The sequence below is a fragment of the Littorina saxatilis genome, linkage group LG14 (assembly GCF_037325665.1).
Source record: "Littorina saxatilis isolate snail1 linkage group LG14, US_GU_Lsax_2.0, whole genome shotgun sequence".
Taxonomy (NCBI): Eukaryota; Metazoa; Mollusca; class Gastropoda; order Littorinimorpha; family Littorinidae; genus Littorina; species Littorina saxatilis.
The window spans coordinates 11,081,529-11,104,893 of NC_090258.1; the positions used below are offsets into that span (position 1 = coordinate 11,081,529).

General features: G+C 43.7%; 1 protein-coding gene across 10 annotated transcripts in view; it reads left to right on the top strand.

Annotated features, from left to right (window-relative positions):
- The window catches only part of LOC138947097 (poly(rC)-binding protein 3-like), a 121,009-nt gene that overhangs the window by 3,923 nt on the left and 93,721 nt on the right, over window positions 1-23,365 (top strand). The window lies entirely within an intron of this gene.

The window sequence follows — 23,365 nt, forward strand, 5'->3', positions numbered from 1 at the left end:
CTCCACAAGAACGCCGCCAGAAAGGCATTGTGCCCGTGGGTAGGTACCTAGGCTGCCCACAGTCAGTCACTAGCAGACCAAGGTAATTGGCACCATCTTGGGCCCAAGCCTCTTCACAACACGCCTCAACATTCTGAGGAGAAGAGATTGGGAGGGGGGGGGTACTGGTTCTGTGGGCAAGAGATGGAAGTTTGGGGGAGGGGGCAGGTGGGGTTGTGAGCGAGTTGAGCAAAACACAACCGAAGTACTTTTACAACAGGTAAAAAGATTCTGAGACCGCCGAAAATCTCACAAATTCAGGCCTCAAGAACAAGAACAAGCATTGTATTGTCTATACATGGTGTACAATCCCCTGAGTTATTTTCACTGTGATACTATTACGGACATTTTTCCTTGGAATTAAAGTCTTTAAAATGGATTTTAGTTTGGCGAGCGGCGAATCTGAGAAAGCAACTGGTGGGGGGAGAGGGATGATGGTCTACTGCTGGACAGGAGACGGATATGGGGGGGGGGGGGGGGGGTAAGTTAGGTAGCAGAAGAAAAACAAAGCCTGACTGACTATTAGTGTTTAACGTCCTCTTAGACCAACTGGTCTATGTTGGGACAGGTATTGGTAATACGCTGAAGATATGGTGTGATACTTTGATTCGAACAAGACCGCTGTGGCTGTCTTCTTCGACACACCAGCATTGGGTTTGTCTCGTCAAAGTATCGAAATACGATCATGATAATCAGAGACGAAAGATTATGCATGCGTGTCTTCGTGTTTTCCAAGCCCTGAGACTTTCGCTGTGAACGTGGGATCTTTTTCGTGCGCATGAGTGCACACGGGGGTGTTCGGACACCGAAGAGAGTCTGCACAAAGTTGACTCCGAGAAATAAATTCCTCGCCGAACGTGAGGATCGAACCCACGCTGATAGCGACCAACTGGCTACAAAGCCAGCGCGCTACCAGCTGAGCTACGTCCCCGCCCAAAACAAAGCCTGGGGTATTGCCGTAATGAGGGAGGGGAAACATCGAGTCACGTCCTTGGCTCCTTTGGGCGCAGAGATGAAGTCGTTAGTAGCCTCCGGTCGCAACGGGGAGGGGGGTCTTGGAGACTGCCATGTCCTGATTTCCCAAGTCCTCCGAGGGACCGGCACGGTTGGCCTAGTGGTAAGGCGTCCGCCCCGTGATCGGGAGGTCGTGGGTTCGAACCCCGGCCGGGTCATACCTAAGACTTTAAAATTGGCAATCTAGTGGCTGCTCCGCCTGGCGTCTGGCATTATGGGGTTAGTGCTAGGACTGGTTGGTCCGGTGTCAGAATAATGTGACTGGGTGAGACATGAAGCCTGTGCTGCGACTTCTGTCTTGTGTGTGGCGCACGTTATATGTCAAAGCGGCACCGCCCTGATATGGCCCTTCGTGGTCGGCTGGGCGTTAAGCAAACAAACAAACAAACAAAAAAGTCCTCCGAGGATTTGCTATGTTAGATGTTTCAAGTCGCTTGCGTGTGTTGTCACTGTTTGTCGTCATTAAAAGACACTTTTCGTTTGGTTGTTTGTTTCATGTTGATGGATGAATTTGGGTGAATTGTGGGTTGCGTACGTCCGAGGGGCACATGTAGCCTGTGTGTATGAAGTAGTGGGTATGTTGCGTAAGGGTGTGCTGATATTGAACTTCAGTTGTGTTTTGTAAATGTCTATGTATCAGTGTATCATGTCTTGCCACACACATGCCAAATTTCCTTGTATTGATGAGGACAATAAAACTTCTTGTATCTTGAATTACTGTCAACAGCCTTGTTCAAGGACACATTTTAACGCAAGGCTTGTGTGCATCTTCAGCTAGCTACTTGAGTATACACGCTGAACTCTCTCTCTCTCTCTCTCTCTCTCTCTCTCTCTCTCTCTCTCTCTCTCTCTCTCTCTCTCTCTCTCTCTCTCTCTCTCACTCTCTCTCTCACGCACACACACACACTCACACGCACACACACACACACACACACACACACACACACACACACACACTTTGACACCGAACAACGTACAGGAAAAGAACCAAAAAGCCTGTTAAGGCCAATTGCAGGCTATTCGATAACAACTGTTTATCGCGTCGTATGTCTGTTGCTGAAGAAATGAGGTTTACATCCGAGGTTGAGGATGTCTGTGGCCAGTAGCAGGAAGAATTGCCCTTCGCTATCATGTCTGACTGTCTTTAACCTTTCTACGTCCGTAAGTCATTAGCTAGCCCATCATTATTGCCAGCTTCCTTGTTCTCGTGTCTTCGTGTCTGACTAACAGTTGCGTTTTTACATTTAGTCAAGTTTTGACTAAATGTTTTAACATACAGGGGGAATCGAGACGAGGGTCGTGGTGTATGTGTGTGTGTGTGTGTCTGTCTGTCTGTGCGCGCGTGTGTGTGTGTAGAGCGATTCAGAGTAAACTACTGGACCGATCTTTATGAAATTTGACACGAGAGTTTCTGGGTATGATATCCCCAGACGTTTTTTTTCATTTTTTTTCGATAAATGTCTTTGATGACGTCATATCCGGCTTTTTGTAAAAGTTGAGGCGGCACTGTCACACCCTCATTTTTTAATCAAATTGATTGAAATTTTTGTAAAGCAATCTTCGACGAAGGCCGGACTTCGGTATTGCATTTCAGCTTGGTGGCTTAAAAATTGATTAATGACTTTGGTCATTAAAAATCTGAAAATTGTAATTACAATTATTTTTTTATAAAACGATCCAAAACTACGTTTATCTTATTCTTCATCATTTTCTGATTTCCAAAAACATATAAATATGTTATATTCGGATTAAAAACAAGCTCTGAAAATTAAAAATATAAATATTATGATTAAAATTAAATGTCCAAAATCGATTTAAAAACAATTTCATCTTATGTCTTGTCCGTTCCTGCTTCCAAAAACATATAGATATGATATGTTTGGATTAAAAACACGTTCAGAAAGTTAAAAAGAATAGAGATATAGAAAAGCGTGCTATCCTCCTCAGCGCAACCGCTACCGCGCATTTCTGGATTGTTAATTTCACTGCTTTTGCCACGAGCGGTGGACAGACGATGCTACGAGTGTACGGCCTTGCGGAAAAAATTCAATGCGTTCAGTTTCATTCTGTGAGTTTGACTGAGCTTGACTTGTATTTTCGCCTTACGCGACTTGTTATTATTGACGAGCCGCAGGAGCGGCGAGTCATATGGTCTCGGCTCGGGAACTGTCTGTGGAGGCTGCGTGCTATAATTAGCTGACCTGCTGCGCGAGCAGTCACTGCAGAGTTTTGAGATAACTTTGTAACACGTTTTATTTTATGCTCCTCAAGAATACAACTTTGGGCAACGTGCCACGTAAAACTACACGCAACAAGGATTCAGTAGGTACCAAACATGCCTTGGTCAGAAGTAGAATGTAAATGAATCTTTATAAAGACGTAGGCTACTTCAAACGACAGCCACGGTTGGGTTCACGGCATCAAACCGATGCGACTCTCCGTCATATCATACACGTAATTAATCACATAGATGACTAATAAACATGTAAACTACATGTATACGTCTATGGTCGGACATAAGAAAGGAGAGCTTCCCCCGGGCCTGTGCATGTGTTGTTCGTTGTGCGTGTGTAAATGTACACAACAAACTGACCACAAAACCGAGACAGACCTCTTTCGCTTCAGTCTTGCAGAATTTAAAGACGAATACAGGTAGAGCGTGCATTATACTAACTGTTTGGTAAAAGTATCAAACGTTTCTTTTTATAAATAAATGCAATTGTTGTTATTATCAATAGATATATAACACATTGTGTTCACTTCATATTGAACTTTTCAAGACATTGTGTGACATTTCACTTTCTCTGGTGCAAGTGGTTAAGCCAAGATGGTTACCCAAAAAATTTGTCATTTAATAACTGAACAATCAATCTTTTGTTAAATATCTTTTTGTTAGTCCTCGACAGCAATTACTTCGTTTACTATTTTAACCATTGATCTCAATACAATGGTGTGCACGGGTGCAACATAATTTGTGTAGAAGTTTTTTCTTGTACATTTAATGCGTACATTTTTTTCCACAATACTGTTTGTCCTTTATGACTTTGTTGTAAGAGACATTTCGAAATAATATTATTTTCACATTTATTCCTGGTTTTTTTTCTTCTTTCCCATCATTCCTTTGCTCTTAAAATAATACATAACAACTACCACAATTTTCAACAAAAACAGATTGCAACAACATTCCTATTTTAAGCTCAGCCACACGCCGACATGGAAGTTCAATGGTACTTTCAAACTTTTTCTTCTCTTCGTCGTATTTGATTTCTTTCTATTTCATAAGTCGAGTGCATATGATTTCGGCTCGTGTTCATCGTGAGATGGACTTAGTTTCTTGTTTGTGTTGTTTTGGGGTTTTGCTGCTAGTGTGACAATTAGTGGTGGGCTGGGGTCGGGAGATTATTGACTGCTGGAGAGGGAACGTTTTTGATGTCTAGTATTGCGTTGTTGTCTTGTGCTGTCTTGATTTTGTAAGGGCCACATTTTTATCTTTCTATTTTCAGACCTCATTGTCGTTAAATTATTGACCCATTTAACCTTCTATCGTGTTCGATGCATGTCATTCTTCTTGTCAGCATTCCGAGAGAGAGAGAGAGAGAGAGAGAGAGAGAGAGAGAGAGAGAGAGAGAGAGAGAGACACACACACACACACACACAAGATAAGACAAGACAAAATATTTATTATCGAGGGTAATAGATAAGCAAGAATAATGCCTTTTTACATCCAGCCCTCGCCCTAAGATAGGGTCAACGGGAACAGAAAACAGTATAATCAAAGAACTAAAGAGAGAGAACTCAGAACTTTTCTACATAAGGATAAAGGTTTAATCTTCCAACCTGTCCTTGGGGCATATACAGAGAATAATTGTAAACAAAAGCAAAGACTGCGCACATACCTCATCAAAGTATTAAACTAATAAAACATCAAATAATGGTTGAGTATAAACATAAAAAATATTGGACTCACAAAGTCAGGGACAGAGACAGAGAGACAGACAGTGTCGGGGAGGGGGGGGGGGGGGGAGAGGGGAGGGTTGTGGTGGAGGGTAAAAGTTATGTTTACTCCTGAAACTAAATAACGTCGCTCCTTCCGCAATCTGTGGTTATTACCCGCGTCTGTGGAAAACATCTTCAAAGTGTTATTGCAGTTTGAAAATGCTGTCAGATTGGCTGTTGCTTTTCGGGTCCAGCGGACCATAATAGGCCAAATCAGGACCCCTGCTTGTTTGTTGTGAGTGTTTCGTTGTTGTGTTTGTTTGTTTGTTTGGATGTAGGAGATTGTGATTGGATAAGGTAATCTTTCGGAGATTTTGTTTGGGTTTTGAGAATTTTTCGTCTAAAAATATTGTGTTTTTTTAATATTGTAAAAATGTAAGGTTAATGTTGCTTTTAATTCTTGTTCTCGTTCGTGTTTTGTGTGTGTGTGTAATTTTTTGTTTGTTGTCGCGATGTATGTCATCGCTCTTTTTTCTCATTAATAAATAACACGGCAATATTCCAATGAAATTTACTGAATAAACTTGTTTAAACCAATAAATAACACCTCAAACATGTAGATAGACGAAGTCAACTTTTCTCCTTATTATTATATTTAAATCTTCACACTTCTCGCTTAGATTTTTCTGTGTGCTAAAGGGACACAGTTTAAGAAATGTTTTTGTTTGTTGTTATGTGTGTGTGTCCGTCATGCCTAGATTCTATGCGTTTTGTTGTTATGTGTGTGTGTCCGTCATGCCTAGATTCTGTGCGTTTTGTTGTTATGTGTGTGTGTCCGTCATGCCTAGATTCTGTGCGTTTTGTTGTTATGTGTGTGTGTCCGTCATGCCTAGATTCTGTGCGTTTTGTTGTTATGTGTGTGTGTCCGTCATGCCTAGATTCTATGCGTTTTGTTGTTATGTGTGTGTGTCCGTCATGCCTAGCTAGATTCTGTGCGTTTTGTTGTTATGTGTGTGTGTCCGTCATGCCTAGCTAGATTCTGTGCATTTTGCTGGAGTCGCGTCTTTTCAGACATGTGTTAATGCGTCCACTCTTCATTCATAGTACGTACCATTCAGACTCAGAGCTCCTAAACCTTGCACAGTGTTTTCCTTCAATCAATCAATCAATCAATCAATATTGTAAGTGTGGGTACAGTTCTAAGCGCAGGGATTTATTTATTTTATTTTAATTTTATGCAATTTATATCGCGCACATATTCAAGGCGCAGGGATTTATTTATGCCGTGTCTTACAATATGTCCCTGCTAAACTAAGACATCAAAAAATAAAGACAATAAAAGGACAATTGTCAAACGCAATCATACAGTATTACTAATTACAACATTACCTATACGACTCTGAGTGACTGAGAGTGAGATACTCCCTGTCTTACGATTTACATAGTTACACATACTGTTGAGAGTTTGTACATCAGATGGTCAGACTCATGATGGCTCTGTGACTGAGAATGAGATATGTACTCCCTGTCTTACGGCTTACATGCACAGATAGGAGAGAGTGTGCACAGTAGATGTCAGACTCATGATGGCTCAGTGACCTGAGAGTGAGATACTCCCTGTCTTACGGCTTACATGCACATCTTGGAGAGAGTGCGCACAGCAGATGTCAGACTCACGATGGCTCAGTGACCTGAGAGTGAGATACTCCCTGTCTTACGGCTTACATGCCGATATATCACTAACCTGCCGAACTAAAAAGGCCAACACTAAGAAACGAAGATGTAACAAAAGATGGTTTGACAACGAATGTGACAAACAAAGAAAAAGAAGTTAGGTCACTCCTAAATGCCCTAAACAGAGACCCCTTCAACCGCGGTGTAAGAGAAACATATTTTGCACAGAGAAAAAAGTACAACAGCCAACTACGAAAAAAGAAACTAACCTACAAAACCTCATTGGTCACAATGTTAAATGAAGCAATGGACAAAGACCCTTCCTCTGTATGGAAACTAATTAAGCAACTCAAGGACTCAGAGTCCGCACACAACCGGAACCAGACGCAAGTGAGTGGAGCCAAATGGATTGCCCACCTTGAGAAGCTGCTCGGTCAAAACACCGAGATAGACGGTACCCGTGATTCAATCATGAAAGAAAAGATAGCTCAACAAACACATCAAACAAACCTACTAGATTTTCCAATAACAGCCACAGAGATAGAAAAGGCTGCTCGAAATATAAAGCTGAAAAAATCTCCAGGAATAGACGGTATTACAAATGAAATGATCAAAACAAGTCTCCCTGTATTGAGGCCTATCATACAACAGCTCTTCAACCAGTTAATACAATATGGAACATATCCCGAACAATGGAAGAAAGGAGTGAATGTGCCCATATTCAAAAACGGAGACCCACACAACACTAGTAACTACAGAGGCGTCACTCTTAACAACACAATGGCAAACTTTTTCTGTCAGGTCATTAACAATAGAATAACAAACTTCCTCGAGAACAACAGCCTGCTAGCTAAAGAGCAAGCCGGCTTCAGAAAATCGTCTCGAACGCAAGACCAAGTGTTCATCCTAAAAAAGCTAGTCAATGATACCCTCAGAACTACAAATGGCAGACTGTACGGCTGTTTCATTGACTTCGCTAAGGCATTCGACAGTATCTGGCACACAGGATTACTATATAAGATGCAGGAGATAGGGATAGGAGGCAAACTACTGCAAGTTGTGCAAGAAATGTATACTGTTCAAAAAAAGAAACGCATAGCTTGTAATATTTGGTTAATTTAGTTATATGGCTACAAGGATATCCACCAAACTGCAGAAAATGTTTATCTGGTCGTCGACCTTTCGTCCATTGCCACAAGTGAGCTCTGCACGTGACGCATGCGTTATCAGTGGCTACAATGTCAAAATTGCTCATTTGGCATGACCACTCGTCATGCTTCAGTGTAATCTCGTGAAACTCGGTGAATATTGAGCTCTCACCATGTCTTCCAAAACCCATAAAAGCGGATTGTTCGCCACAAAGAAATCAGACGACAATTCAGCGACGAAAGATGGCCCGATTGAGCAGAGAAGACCGCCAAATTGCATTGGGTCGTTTACAAGCAGGCCAAAGTCAAAGTGCAATCGCCAGGCACTTCCACGTGTCCCAGAGCACCATCAGTAGACTGTGGGTCAGGTTTCAAGCCACTGGCTCCGTTGCTGACTTGCCACGAGCGGGAAGACCAAGGGCGACAACTGCTGCTCACGACCGCTTCATACGGCTCCGCCACCTCCGGAATCGTTTCCTGTCGGCCTCATCTTCTGTCCAGGCTCTCCCCGGGCCACACCGATTATCGGACCAGACCGTGCGGAACCGCCTGCATGAAGCTAGTTTGAGAGCTCGCAGACCTCACAGAGGAGCTGTCCTCACCCGCCGCCATCGCCAGAACCGAGTGCAGTGGGGCAACCAGCACCTTCGCTGGACCGTCCGGAATCACTGGAGACACAAGTGGTTCAGCGACGAGTCCTACTTCCTGCTCCAGCGACATGATGGTCGGAGGAGGGTCTACCGGAGAGTAAACGAACGTTACGCGCCCAACTGTGTGGATGAGGCACCCGTTCATGGTGGTGGAGGCGTCATGGTGTGGGGGGCGATCAATACCGCTGGAAGGAGCACCCTGGTGCACGTCTAAGGGCGCATAACTGCCCAGCGATACGTGGGGGAAATTCTGCGCCCACACGCCCTTCCTCTTCTGGCTGACCAGGATGCCATATTCCAGCAGGACAACGCTCGCCCGCACACAGCACGACTCACCACCCAGTTCCTCACCGACCACCATGTCCAGGTGCTTCCCTGGCCATCCATGTCGCCAGACATGAACCCGATAGAACACCTCTGGGATGAATTGGACAGACGTGTGCGCAGGCGAGAAGAAGCGCCGGCAAATCACCGCGATCTCTTGCAGGCACTTCAGGAGGAGTGGGACACCATCCCACAGCAAGATATCCAGCATCTGATCCAGTCCATGCCCAGAAGGTGCCGGGCAGTTGTTGCTGCTCAAGGTAGTCACACCCCCTACTGACTTGACAGCCTCGGCACCCAATCGTATTGATTGACTGATTGATTTGAAGATGCAAATGAACTGTGTGTGCATTCAACTGTGTCCATACCAAATTTCAAACAAATAATCTAAATATTGGATTTTCTGTTAATTTTTTCGAAAAATAAAACAAATTTGGCAAGTAGCAACTATGCGTTTCTTTTTTTGAACAGTATATAATAATGCAACCGTATGCTCAAAGACAGAAGTCGGCCTATCGCAGGAAATCACAGTAAGAAAAGGTGTTCTCCAAGGTAATACCCTAAGCCCAACACTGTTTAATATTTTTATTAATGACATAGTTGATAGCTTAAAAGACTGTGACTCCCCAACTGTGGATGAGGCTGGACTCGTTCCGGTGCCATGCCTAATGTATGCTGATGACATTGTTATTCTCTCAACTACAAAGAAAGGATTACAGGACAAACTCAACAGCCTCCATGAATACTGCAATAAATGGGGATTACAAATTAATCGCGAAAAAACAAAGGTGATAGTTTTCTCCAAGCACGAACCCATACTCCCCCTCTTCTTCAAAATTGGCGATGCCATAATCAATACTACAGACAACTATAAATATCTCGGCATCATATTCAATAAACGCGGAGACATGAAAATGGCACAGAACCATCTCTCCCGACAAGGGAGCAAAGCTCTGCACTCGCTCAAACGAGCAGTACGAACAAAGAACATAAGTGTCCCAGTAATGGCGAAACTCTTTGATACATTAGTTGCACCTATTCTGACCTTTGGCTCTGAAATTTGGCTCCCTTACTGCAAAGATATAAACTTAAAGGACACGCAGAACCTTGAGAATAATCTCCTTGAAAAATGTATAACGACTGTCCTTCCGCATGAAAACGTACACATGAAATTCTGCAAGCAACTTTTAGGAGTACACAGAAAATCAATGAATCTCCCAGTACTGGCTGAATTGGGCAGATTTCCGATCAGCGCAAAAATATTGGGACAGATCATATCATTTTGGTTACACATCATGGAATCTGACCAACATGGGCTTCTTAGGCAAACTTACTCAAGCCTTCTCTCACAAGAACATAAAGAGGAAAATAAATGGCTCTTATTTGTACGCGAGTTCCTGACTTCCTCAGGCTTCAAACACGTGTGGCAAAACCAAAGCACAATACACCCGGCAAGACTGAAACACGCGCTAACAAAACATGTAGAAACTCAATTTGTCAGGCTCTGGAGGACAAAAAAAGAAGGAAACTCCTCTAAACTACAGTTTTACAAGGGAGTGTCACACGACTACTCTCTACAACCCTATCTTTTGCTAACACAAGAACACAGACAGGCTATGAGCAAACTACGTATAAGTGCCCATGACTTAGAAATCGAAAAGGGCAGATACACGGGAACACCAAGGGAGGAAAGAATATGCAGAAACTGTGGAGTGGTGGAGGATGAACTTCACTTCCTTGATTCATGTACAATGTATGCTCATCTCAGGCAACAGTTATTACCGAATACTTCCACCGGCAGTGGTGAAATAAGAGTCAGTTCTCTGTTTACTGACAGCGACATCCAAAGGCAATTGGCAAAATATGTGTACGATTGTTTTCAACTACGCAGATGCAATGCGTCTTCCGACTGTCCTCAATAACCTATGCTCATCTTCAGGTCCTCTTTGTTCACCCTGTTCCACTTGGTTTTGTATTACATGTATGTTATGTTATATTGCTATTTTTCCTGTACTTATGTATCTTGAATGTGTCAATAGGCTATGTGCTTTAATGACAATAAATTCTGATTCTGATTCTGATTCTGCACATCTTGGAGAGAGTGCGCACAGCAGATGTCAGACTCACGATGGCTGTGGCCGTGTTGCCCTCGAGGCCAGACCCCAAGCTGTGATAGACCACGGAGGGTAGATGGTTAGGCTAGACCCACTAAACGCCTGCCATGCGTAAACATTATCTGCCTCTCTCGCCACACACTGCTTGCTTTAAAAATCGAAAGGGGGAGATACACAAACACACCCAGAGAGGATAGAAAGTGCACCGTGTGTGGCGTAATTGAAGACGAGCTCCATTTCCTGGATAGTTGTACAAGATTTCATGATCTACGCTTGCAGCTTATGGAACATGCACGTGTTAATGCTCGAAATCCGAGTCAGCTGATGACGATGCAAGACGTATCGATACAGCAACAACTTGCTGAATTTGTATACAACTGCATGATTATACGCAATAATGACATAACTACAGATACATAACAATGTTGTAATCACTGCTCCATGGACGATATTTCTTCTTGTCTTTACAAATATCCACTTCGTGTCTGATAAACCCTTTACTGTGTTTTTATGACAATTAAATGAGTTCTGAGTTCTGAGTTCTGAGTTCTGAGTTCTGCTACCAATTAACTCTGGAACATACTGACTGTGTGTTGTATGAGGGGTGTGGAGGGGGGACTGGCATATGGGAGGAAAGCAACTGAGGTGGGGCTAATATTGAAGGTGTACGTACGTTGTTGTATACGATTGCGGATGGAAACTGTAACGAATGCTTTTGTTTCTTAGATGAATTGACCGGTTCTTCAGGCGTTTACTTTCATTGATATTCTCCAAGCCCTCCCCCCCCCCCCCCCCCCCACCACAGCCCTAATCGACAAAATCATCTCCGGAAGAAGAAAAGAGTAACGTCGGTTAGTTTGTCTTAAATTCCGTGAGTCTGTCGACCTGTGTTTTCGTCTTTTATGTTGGACTGTCTGTCTGTGGGCGTGTCTGTGACGAATAGATACTGAGAATCATACATGCAAACGAGACAGAGCCGAGAAACAAACTCTACAGTTCAATTCGCCGAGTGTTTCCGCTCTCAGAAAACAGAGCGAGAGAGTCCATGAGGAAAACACGCCTGCATGGCAAGCGTCATTATATCATCCAACCGTAGCAACAGCCTGGCAGCTAGTACTCGTCTCTCATCTTTTCCTCGTTGCCAACACCTTCCTACTTTCGGCCTACATGGTTGGCACACTCCGGTTAACCGTCTCAGATCTGATCAGGCTTTTACATGGGATAAGACCATTCCTCCACTTGGTCACATACCAAAAATGAAAAGCCTCGGTGGTCTGTGGGCACAATGGTATGTTTAAAATTTAATTAAGTTAAAGGCACTCTGCCTTTTTACATTTAGTCAAGTTTTGACTAAATGTTTTAACATAGAGGGGGAATCGAGACAAGGGTCGTGGTGTATGTGTGTGTGTGTGTGTGTCTGTTTGTCTGTCTGTCTGTCTGTCTGTCTGTGTGTAGAGCGATTCAGAGTAAACTACTGGACCGATCTTTATGAAATTTTACATGAGAGTTCCTGGGTATTATATCCCCAGACGTTCATCTTATTCTTTATCATTTTCTGATTCCAAAAACATATAAATATGTTATATTCGGATTAAAAACAAGCTCTGAAAATTAAAAAATATAAAAATTACCATTAAAATTAAATTTCCGAAATCGGTTTAAAAACAATTCCATCTTATTCCTTGTCGGTTCCTGATTCAAAAAAACATAGATATGATATGTTTGGATTAAAAACACGCTCAGAAAGTTCAAACGAAGAGAGGTGCAGTAAAGCGTGCTATGCAGCACAGCGAAACCACTACTGCGCTAAACAGGCTCGCCAGTTTCACTGCGTTTTGCACGAGCGGCGGACTACGGTCATTGTTAAATAATGCAGTGCGTTCAGTTTCATTCTGTGAGTTCCACAGCTTGACTAAATGGAGTATTTTCGCCTTACGCGACTTGTTTATTTTTTCTGAATGCATCGACATGTGAAGCAAGAGTAAGCGAGCGTTATACGGAACCAACCTCCTGGCACCCGAGAGAATATCGAGCAATGTTCATTTGTGGTTGTTTTTTTTTTCTCCCTAAAATATATAACATATATCATACATCAACGCGCGATAGTTCATAAAATTGGCGCGTGACGTGAACGAGGGGAAACGTACATTTGTATAAATACACAAAAAGCAATGAAGCTATTGGCAAAAGTTTGACACGGGGGATGCTGTTTTTTTCTAATCAGAATAAATGGCACTGATTTTGCACCAAAAATCTCCTCGTGGATTACAAGAGATTGAAAGCCTTGGGATCGATTCTGTTAGTTGTGTTTTTAGACAACCCTAAAAGCATTTGCGAAGCCTTCGCGAGCCAAAAACAAATGACTTGAAGTACTCATGAAAGCTGAAAATACTGTCCTGAAGCCTTCATTAGACCAGCTTTATCATCTCTACCCCCGCCGCGCTGCGTAAGACGAGGATTAATGGTAGTGGGGGATGGTGAGAGAAAGGTTTAGCGATTGATCGCTTATCACAAGACTCCCGAGATGGGGGGGGAGGAGGGAGAATAGGGTGTGGGTGAGCAAGGTTTTTTTTAGGTGTAATTGGTTGAATGTAATTGGCCGATTGGCCCGTCCAAAGGCGGATTTTTCGCTCAACATTTCGCGGGCTTCGCTGGAAAACAAACGGTAGCAGTTTGGCTTTTAATTGGTGCTTATACCGAGAGATTTCATCGATTCTCTTCGCTAAATCACTGCAGAAAGTGGCGAGAAGGGGGTGGGGGTGGAGAGGGGCGTACAGAAGAGGAAGATAGCGTTTCCAGCCTAGGGACTACGCGCACGATCAGAGTGATATGCCGGGAACAAAAGAGGAAGATAGCGTTTCCAGCCTAGGGACTACGCGCACGATCAGAGTGATATGCCGGGAACAAAAGAGGAAGATAGCGTTTCCAGCCTAGGGACTACGCGCACGATCAGAGTGATATGCCGGGAACAAAAGAGGAAGATAGCGTTTCCAGCCTAGGGACTACGCGCACGATCAGAGTGATATGCCGGGAACAAACGAGGAAGATAGCGTTTCCAGCCTAGGGACTACGCGCACGATCAGAGTGATATGCCGGGAACAAAAGAGGAAGATAGCGTTTCCAGCCTAGGGACTACGCGCACGATCAGAGTGATATGCCGGGAACAAAAGAGGAAGATAGCGTTTCCAGCCTAGGGACTACGCGCACGATCAGAGTGATATGCCGGGAACAAAAGAGGAAGATAGCGTTTCCAGCCTAGGGACTACGCGCACGATCAGAGTGATATGCCGGGAACAAAAGAGGAAGATAGCGTTTCCAGCCTAGGGACTACGCGCACGATCAGAGTGATATGCCGGGAACAAAAGAGGAAGATAGCGTTTCCAGCCTAGGGACTACGCGTACGATCAGAGTGATATGCCGGGAATAAAGGTTGTTGAACTGGCTGGGGTGGGGGTTGGGGTCAAAGTCAAGGAGGCGGTAATGGCTGTTGTTGCAACTGAAAGTTAACAGTTATGCAATTAAGGGCGGGGATATAGCTCAGTTGGTAGCGCGCTGGATTTGTATTCAGTTGGCCGCTGTCAGCGTGAGTTCGATCCCAGGTTCGGCAGAAATTTATTTCACAGAGTCAACTTTGTGTGCAGACTCTCTTCGGTGTCCGAACCTCCCCCCGTGTATACTACATTGGGTGTGCACGTTAAAGATCCCACGATTGACAAAAGGGTCTTTCCTGGCAAAATTGCTTAGGCACAGTTAATAATTGTCTACCTATACCCGTGTGACTTGGAATAATAGGCCGTGAAAGGTAAATATGCGCCGAAATGGCTGCAATCTACTGGCCGTATAAAATTTCATCTCACACGGCATCACTGCAGAGCGCCTAGAACTGTACCCACGGAATATGCGCGATATAAGACTCATTGATTGATTGATTGATTTTTCTGCTATGAACATTTTCTCTCTTTTTTTTCCCACACATATTACCTTAGGCGAAAGGTCACATCCAATCCTTGACTTTGTGGTTGTGTGCAGCGTGCAGTAAACCGCACGATGATTTCTTCTAACATGGCTGACTTCAGTCGATACCTTAGCCTATTAGCACGTGCCCGCTGGCACTGTCACTGTCACCCCGCTCTAAGAGAGAGAGACAGACAGACAGAGACACAGACAGACAGAGGGAGGGAGGCAGGCACGCAAACACACACATACATACACACATACATACACACACACACACACACAACCATTACCACTAGCGCAGTGAAAGAGATACACAGGCACACATAGATAATTTGTTTCGCAGTATGGTCAAATAGAAGAGAGGGGAAATATGGTTTTAATGCGTTTTTGTAGAGAGAAAAAAGTGCGTCCGGTGGACAATTTCTTTTAATCAACTTCCGGTGCTTTTTATGTTTAGTCAAGTTTTGTTTTTACTTGCTCGTGTCTTCTGTTCCGGCATTTTGAAAGCCAGTCTTCTTTGTGTATCTTTCTTCTCGTATGTTTTTTCTTGCTTTTTCTTAGCTGTTCCAAATCGATTTCCTCATGTTGTTCTGCTTTCTTTGGTTTTGTTTGTTTGTTTGTTACAATCCAGCTGCCTTTGTTTTTGTTTGCTTTTTTCCTGTCTGAATTTCTTCAGCAAACAAACTGCTCAGACTGATTTTACCTAATTTGCTTCAACTATTTACCCCCCTGCACTCCCAAAACCCCTCCGCTGCATTGCAGAGCGCAATATGCTGTAGTTAAAACAACAAGAAGACTGCATTTAACGCGATCGATCAGAGCCCTGCGTTCTTTGACCAGAAAAGCAGCTCAATTTGACGTCCAAATCAGATTTACCTTTTCTGACCGAATTGAAGAAAAAGAGACTGGTAATCCTGAGAGGTATTATTGAACTGGGTGTATTATGGGATAAATTGGAGAGGGGGGGGGGGGGTTGATGGAGTTGGGAGAGGAAAAACCGGATGAGGGACGGTTGCGAATGGAGAGAGAGGTAAGGGAAATTTGTCGAAATTTGTTTCGCTAGTGTTTCTGAAGTTGTTCTTTGAGTCTTGACTCTCTCTGTTTTCTGAATACGTCTCTCTCTCTCTCTCTCTCTCTCTCTCTCTCTCTCTCTCTCTCTCTCTCTCTCTCTCTCTCTCTCTCTCTCTCTCTCTCACCCCCCCACACACACACACACATACACACACACATGCATATAAACACATCGGCTTTTCGGTTGCTTGTGTCTGTGTGTTCGGTTTTGTTTCTGCAGTTAAGGTAACATCATTTCAAAACAAATTAAAATTAGCAGCTAAACTTGAACTTTGGAAGACGTTGATTTCAAGTGTGTTTTTCATTTGCAACTTGTTCACGTAAATGAGGCAATGGATAATAATCACAATGTGCACTGCAGTTCTCCAACGTTAAATCTCCTCACCTGTGCTTTTGCACTTGAGTCCACGCAATCTGTCGTCTGCTGTCGCTCCAATGTTGGAAAAGGATACAGTTATCCTTACGGGGCTCTTACCTAACGGCGTGTTGTCATGAAGACCTCCATAATGACGGGGTCTTTGATCCTGCCTGCAACTTTTTTTTTTGTTTCTTTTTTTTTTGCAACTAAATTGTATCTGTTTCTCTTTTTACATTTAGTCAAGTTTTGACTAAATGTTTTAACATAGAGGGGGAATCGAGACGAGGGTCATGGTGTGTGTGTGTGTGTGTGTGTGTGTGTGTGTGTGTGTGTGTCTGTCTGTCTGTTTGTCTCTGTGTGTGTGTGTGTGTGTGTGTGTGTGTGTGTGTGTGTGTGTGTGTGTGTGTGTGTGTGTAGAGCGATTCAGACCAAACTACTGGACCGATCTTTATGAAATTTTACATGAGAGTTCCTGGGAATGATATCCCCAGACGGTTTTTTTTCGTTTTTTTCGATAAATACTTTTGATGACGTCATATCTGGCTTTTTGTAAAAGTTGAGGCGGCACTGTCACACCCTCATTTTTCAATCAAATTGATTGACATTTTTGTAACGCAATCTTTGACGAAGGCCGGACTTCGGTATTGCATTTCAGCTTGGTGGCTTAAAAATTAATTAATGACTTTGGTCATTAAAAATCTGAAAATTGTAATTAAAATGTTTTTTTTATAAAACGATCCAAATTTACGTTCATTTTATCCGTCGCTATATATATAACCTTGAACGGTTGAAAACGACGTTAAACACCAAATAAAGACAGAAAGAAAGTTCATTTTATTCTTCATCATTTTCTGATTCCAAAAACATATAAATATGTCATATTTGGATTAAAAACAAGCTCTGAAAATTAAAAATATAAAAATTATGATTAAAATTAAATGTCCAAAATCGATTTAAAAACAATTTCATCTTATTCCTTGTCGGTTCCTGATTCCAAAAACATATAGATATATGATATGTTTGGATTAAAAACACGCTCAGAAAGTTAAAACGAAGAGAGGTACAGAAAACCGTGCTATGCAGCACAGCGAAACCACTACCGCGCTGGACAGGCTCGTCAGTTTCACTCCGTTTTGCACAAGTGCGTTCAGTGAGTTCCACAGCTTGACTAAATGTAGTAACTTCGCCTTACGCGACTTGTTCTTTTTCTCCTGGCTTGTTTTTGAAGGAAAGTTATGTTTTTGAAGGAAAGTTAAAAAAAAGTTCTTCTTTTGAAAACCTAAAGAGCTGATGAATTTTGCTTCACGCAATCATTGGTGAAGGTGAGGGGGAAGGTGTGGGGGGAGCACGTAAGCTGCTCTTGTGTGCATGAAGTTTGTGGGGGGGGGGGGGGAGGGGTGTTGCTTGTTTGGTTGTATTTGTTGAGATGATGTTAGGTCATTTCAGTGGAGTATTAAACATACCAACAGTTATCAATCTGTACACATTGATTTGAAATTACGACAGGATTACGCTTCGCGCGTGGAAGGAGGAACGACGATACGCACCCAAAGCAGAGTGCTGAATAGAGACTGGCCAAAAAGGGGTTAATTTGTCTTTGTTCAATGACAAGTCTATTTTCTTGGAAGAAAGATTGCATGGCTGGGTCGTTCTTCATGTCAGAGCTTGACACCCCCCCCCCCCCCCCCATTCTCTCTCTCTCTCTCTCTCTCTCTCTCTCTCTCTCTCTCTCTCTCTCTCTCTCTCTCTCTCTCTCTCTCTCTCTCTCTCTCTCTCTCTCTCGCTGGTAATCAAGAAGAAAGGCAGTGGCAGCCATTAACAAAGAAAGACTGATGTCCCCAGGGCCGGGGGAATAGGGGTGGGGGGTCGGACAAAAGTGATTTATGGTGTCACGTGACGGCCTATCACTAATGTCTTTTTGCACCGTCGTCTCCCCCTCCCCTTGTTGGCCTGATTTGGAGTTGCCGTCTTCCACACCCTGCTTTATCACGTAAGCAAAATGGCACGCGGGTTTTCAGGAGGTTTGATTTATTCGTGGACTCATTGATTGGTATATATATTGATTGGCTTATTGATCGACACGCTGATGCCAGGAAAACCTCGAAGGTTGTCTCCCAGACCGTCGTAACTTTTTTTTCGGCCGTGTTTTTAAGACGACTTCGTTTACGCGGGGATTGAAAGGGGGGGGGGGGGGGGCAGGGGAGTTCCGAGTATAATCCGGCAAGTGCGTTTAGACCCAATTTTCACTTGACTCATTCATGCATATGCATGTATATCGATCAAAAAACGAAGACACCTCAATAAGCAACACCATCAACCAGTCTTGACCCATCTTGTGGCCGAGTGAAGTGGAGCTCCGCGAAAAGCTGTGGGGGACAGCGGCATCACTGCGGCTGACTGCGGGATTTGCACTCAACACTGGACTGGACATCTAGACGTATGGCCGGGAACGTAGAAGAAGAAGAAGAAGAAGAAGACCCATCTTTCACAGCGTCTTCGGAGGGCCCCGATTACAATACAACGTCCGCTCTCACAATGAAGCGAAGCCGTAAAAACGAATGTTCAGAAAGTTTCATAGTGTGGGAATGTGTGTCAGAATATTTCAACCAATGGTATTCATAAGGCGAAGGAGGTGACTGATTGGCTGCAGCTAGGTCACGAGTGTCCTTTGATTGACAGGCATAAGCAAGTGGGAGTTGACATTTGTCTGCGTAATTTGCATGGTTCCCGGGTAGCCATATCGGTTTTAGGGACGTTTAAAAATAACAAACCAATCTTGTCTCCGTGACCAAGACACATTTTTGAATAACTCTTGTGCTCTCTTTGCCTTGATGTCTGAGTATTTACCTCCCTTTGTCTTAGTTTTGATCTCCTTTTTTTTATCTGAAGTATGTAACGACCTTTGCGTAGGTGCGGAACTAGGCCAGTAGTTTTAATCTTTTTTTTTGTTGTCTTTCTCTCAAAAAAATCAAGCCACTCAATGTCTGGAGAGCGGACAGGGAGGTAATCGATATCGGGGTCGGCTTTTGTAAGAGCGATAACTCTTTATCTTGTGATCTACGACACTAAAATTAATGATCTCTTTGTCATAAAACTAGTTACAGCTTACTGTTTCAGTGTCCATTCTCCTTGACGTTTGATCTGTCTTTCATACGCACAAGCTCGTACGCATGCACCAACGCGCGCGATTACACACAGGCGTGCACGAACACACGCACGCACACACAAACACACTCGCACACACACACCACTCAAGAAAGAGGGAGGAAGAGGATTTTTTTTAATACTGCTATTGTAAGGGAACTTTCAACAAAGTGCCCATGTACAAGCTCTCTCTCTCTCTCTCTCTCTCTCTCTCTCTCTCTCTCTCTCTCTCTCTCTCTCTCTCTCTCTCTCTCTCTCTCTCTCTCTCTCTCTCTCTCGTGTACTTAAGAAAAAAAAGGTGGCAAACTTCCCCTGTTACGATCGTCTCTCTAAATCATTTTCACGCCATGTCGTAAAACACGCACTCATCTCAGTTTCTCGTTAGGAAAGATTATCCCAGAGCTATCGAAGACCCGGGCGGCAATGGGCCGTTATAAAACCGAAGGAGAAAACGCAGATAAAAAGCAGCCGTCCTTTAAACACACAGAGAATCTCTCTCTCTCTCTCTCTCTCTCTCTCTCTCTCTCTCTCTCTCTCTCTCTCTCTCTCTCTCTCTCTCTCTCTCTCTCTCTCTCTCTCTCTCTCTCTCTCTCTCTCTCTCTTTTGAAGCTTTAATTTCGTAAACTGTAATTCATATAAATTCTTTCATTGTTCGAGCCGCCATCCACCTGATAATTTTAGAAGCTCTGTCTGATTTCAATCCTTAATAGTACTTTAAGAAAACTTTTTTTTTTATAACTTTTTTTTTTATAAGTAACAAAAAATAAAGTTGTTTTCCATGCTATAGCTGAACGAAGCATCGCTGATTAATATCTGGGAATTCTGAGGAGCAAACGTTCGTAGAACTTTGCCGTTTCATAACGTCGTTTGGTTGGCACGACAGGTTAGACAGACGGAGGAGTTTCCATCCCCCCACCCCGGTGTTCCGCTCGGTCAGTATGTAGTCCGTGTAGCTCATTTTGTGTGCCCCGGACGATGGGTTCGCCCTCGGTCAGCAGGAAGGTCAGGCAGAGACGAGTTGCCCAGAGCGGTTCGCCACGGGTCGCTCGCAGTGCGAATGACAAAAATCCGTTTCTTAGGGCAGTGCAGGAAAGCGCTCGCGAAGCACTCGGCGAGCGGCTTTGGTATATATATTATTTGCTCGCCCACCGCCCGCCGCGTTATCCAAGATGGCGGCGGTGTTTACACTGCGATGCCGTGTAGCGTGTTTCGATCTTCTCGGCGTGGTTTTCGACGTGACCCGAGGGATCTGGACACCGCTTTTCAAGGTTCAGGGACTACCCCAGCTAAATTTCCTATCATAACTACATTCTCTCTGACGATTTCACTGACCGAATCGTCTACTAGTTTGAGAAGTACAACTTTTTTCATATCTCGCAACAATCGTGCTTTCTTCGTCGCCATCGTGAAGCGATTTGCCTCCTTGTGAGCCCGTTGCATAGACCAATCCAGAGCGACTTTTCTCTGAGCGGGCTATTGTGAGTCTGAGCAACGCATGGCAGGTAACAACAGGTGAGATGCCAGGCTGCTGATGAGCCGTGAGTATGCCGCTGCACCTGAGACTGTTGACCGTTCCATTTTCTTCACCTCCGATAGTTGGTGATAGCGACCCAGGTCACGGAGCTCCCTTCTCTTGGCAGTGTGTAGCAAGGTTGGAAGTGATTGTTTACCGCTAAACTACTTCGGGTTGACTTCACTACACAGTGGAACGCCTCAATAATCAGAGAAATCCCGGTCTTACAAGGAGGGTTCAACTGTAATTGTTCACCTTCGGAACGCTTGTTCATGTTCGTGTGTGTGTGTGTGTGTGTGTGTGCGCGCGCGCGCGCGTGTGTGTGTGTGTGTGTATGTGTGTGTGTGTGTGTGTGTGTGTTTCCCTTCTAGAATGTTAAATCAGCCACGAAGACAAGCGGACCGAGTAGTAAGAGAGACTGGGAGATCACTTCCACAAGATGTGTTGGTGCTGAGCTGTGTTTACTCACACCACTGTCACTGAATAATGTATCGCTCCGGAAAATACCTTTTAGGCTGTGACACTCTGGAGTGAAAAGGTTGTACTGCCTGGGAGAAAAAAAGAAGCTGTTTACTTGTACATGTATTGGTATTGGAACGCTGAAATGAAGAGTTCTGGGTAGTTCTCTGAGGAAGTTGTTGAGATGAAAGTAAAATTCATTCCGGCAGAAAGAGGACAGTGCTGGTGAGGAGGGGGTGATGGCAGTCAGTCCACAGCTGCTGCGGAATCTGCTTGTATGTTGTTTTTTGCCTGTTTTCTTGAACTATATCTCGCGACGGGAGTATCGATGAATTAATGGTGAGTTAACAAAAACCTGAAATGTGTTTTAGACTCTACTTGTCAAAAAGTCGAAATTAGTGTGGGAGTTGTAGGCAACGACGGAGTAGCAAAAAAACGAAGAAGAATAGTTTTGGGGTCTCTCTCTCTCTCTCTCTCTTTCTCTCTCTCTCTCTCTCTCTCTCTCTCTCTCTCTCTCTCTCTCTCTCTCTCTCTCTCTCTCTCTCTCTCTCTCTCTCTCTCTCTCTCTCTCTCTCTCTCTCTCTCTCTCTTACTCCATAATTATCTCTATATTTCTCTTCCCCCTCTCACTCTCTGCCCTCTCCCCCCTTCCCCCTCCCCCAACAGAACACAGCAAGTTCCAAACATGTTTTCTCCTGCTTTGCAGCGTGGTCCTTTTGTATAACAGATAAAGTGTACTTTAACAAATGCATTGTTTCGGGTTGTACTCGCCCCCAGTTGTTGAAATGTAGTATTAACCGTGTTGTCTCTAACTCTTCTTGACGGCCATTGAGCGTTATGCAGCCAATCCGTAACTTGATACGAGGAGAAGTGAAGGGAGATAAGTGTCTCAGTTGTATTAAAGGGAGAGAACGAGGTCACCGTCACGTTAGTTCGTGTCGTACAGTATGATGGGTGTTATGTTGTACACAAAAAAACCGTGGTACGGTTTCGAAGATTTATGATTGAAATTTGAGATCGTTGTTGATTAAATTTAGATTTTTAACAGAGTAAGTACAATTCGTTCCACCACCGTGTGTTAGTGGCAAAAGAAAAATAAATCGTTTTAGATCGTTGTTGATCCTACATGGGCACAATCTCTTCAAAGCCTCGTACGTGAACTTTAATCTTCGTACTCGTAGCCTTGACTTCGTGGAGAACGTAATCTCTCGATTGTCTTGCTCGGCGAACAGGGAGATGTGTTGTCGACACAGATCAGGTTTTTGTCCAGTTAACTTTGGCCCCAGATAAGTCAGACATTTTCCGATACACTATCAGCGGCCGAGGGTTTTATCTCTATTGTTTTATGGGACTGGCTCTCTCGGAGCGGTCGTAACGAACAAGGATGGCTTTTGTCTTTGGGCTTGTAAGTCGGAGATTTGCTGCTTAGAAGTGCCAGTTGTAATTACTTGAGACGGTGTAGAGGGTGGATTGTAAACAAGGGTTCCGTTTGGTTCGTTCTTGTCTCAGCTGTTTCCCACACATTCGCGTCGTAGGTACCCCACCCTAAACTCCTAAAAAAACCAAATTGTTTGATTGTTCGTTTGTTTGTTTGTCTGTGGCAGAGAAGTGACGTTAGTATAAGTTTGTTTCGTTCTGTCTACTCCTGATGGAATGCATTTTTAACGATCGTTCTTGATCTCTAGGATCCCTTTTTTCTCTCTCATCCCCCCTACCCCCCCCCCCCCCCTCTCTCTCTCTCTCATATCTAGCTCTATTCAAACAAGGCTAAATCACATACACCGCCCTCCTCCTACATGAACTTAAGTTCCCCATTCTGATATATTATTTTAGCAAGTTATATTTAACTTTCTTATTTGGCTAATAATTTTTTTTTTATATGTTTCTAGTTACGTATTTATTTACTTATTCAGCCAGTTATTTATTACATTATTTTGGCATTATCCAAAAGTCTGAAAAATATT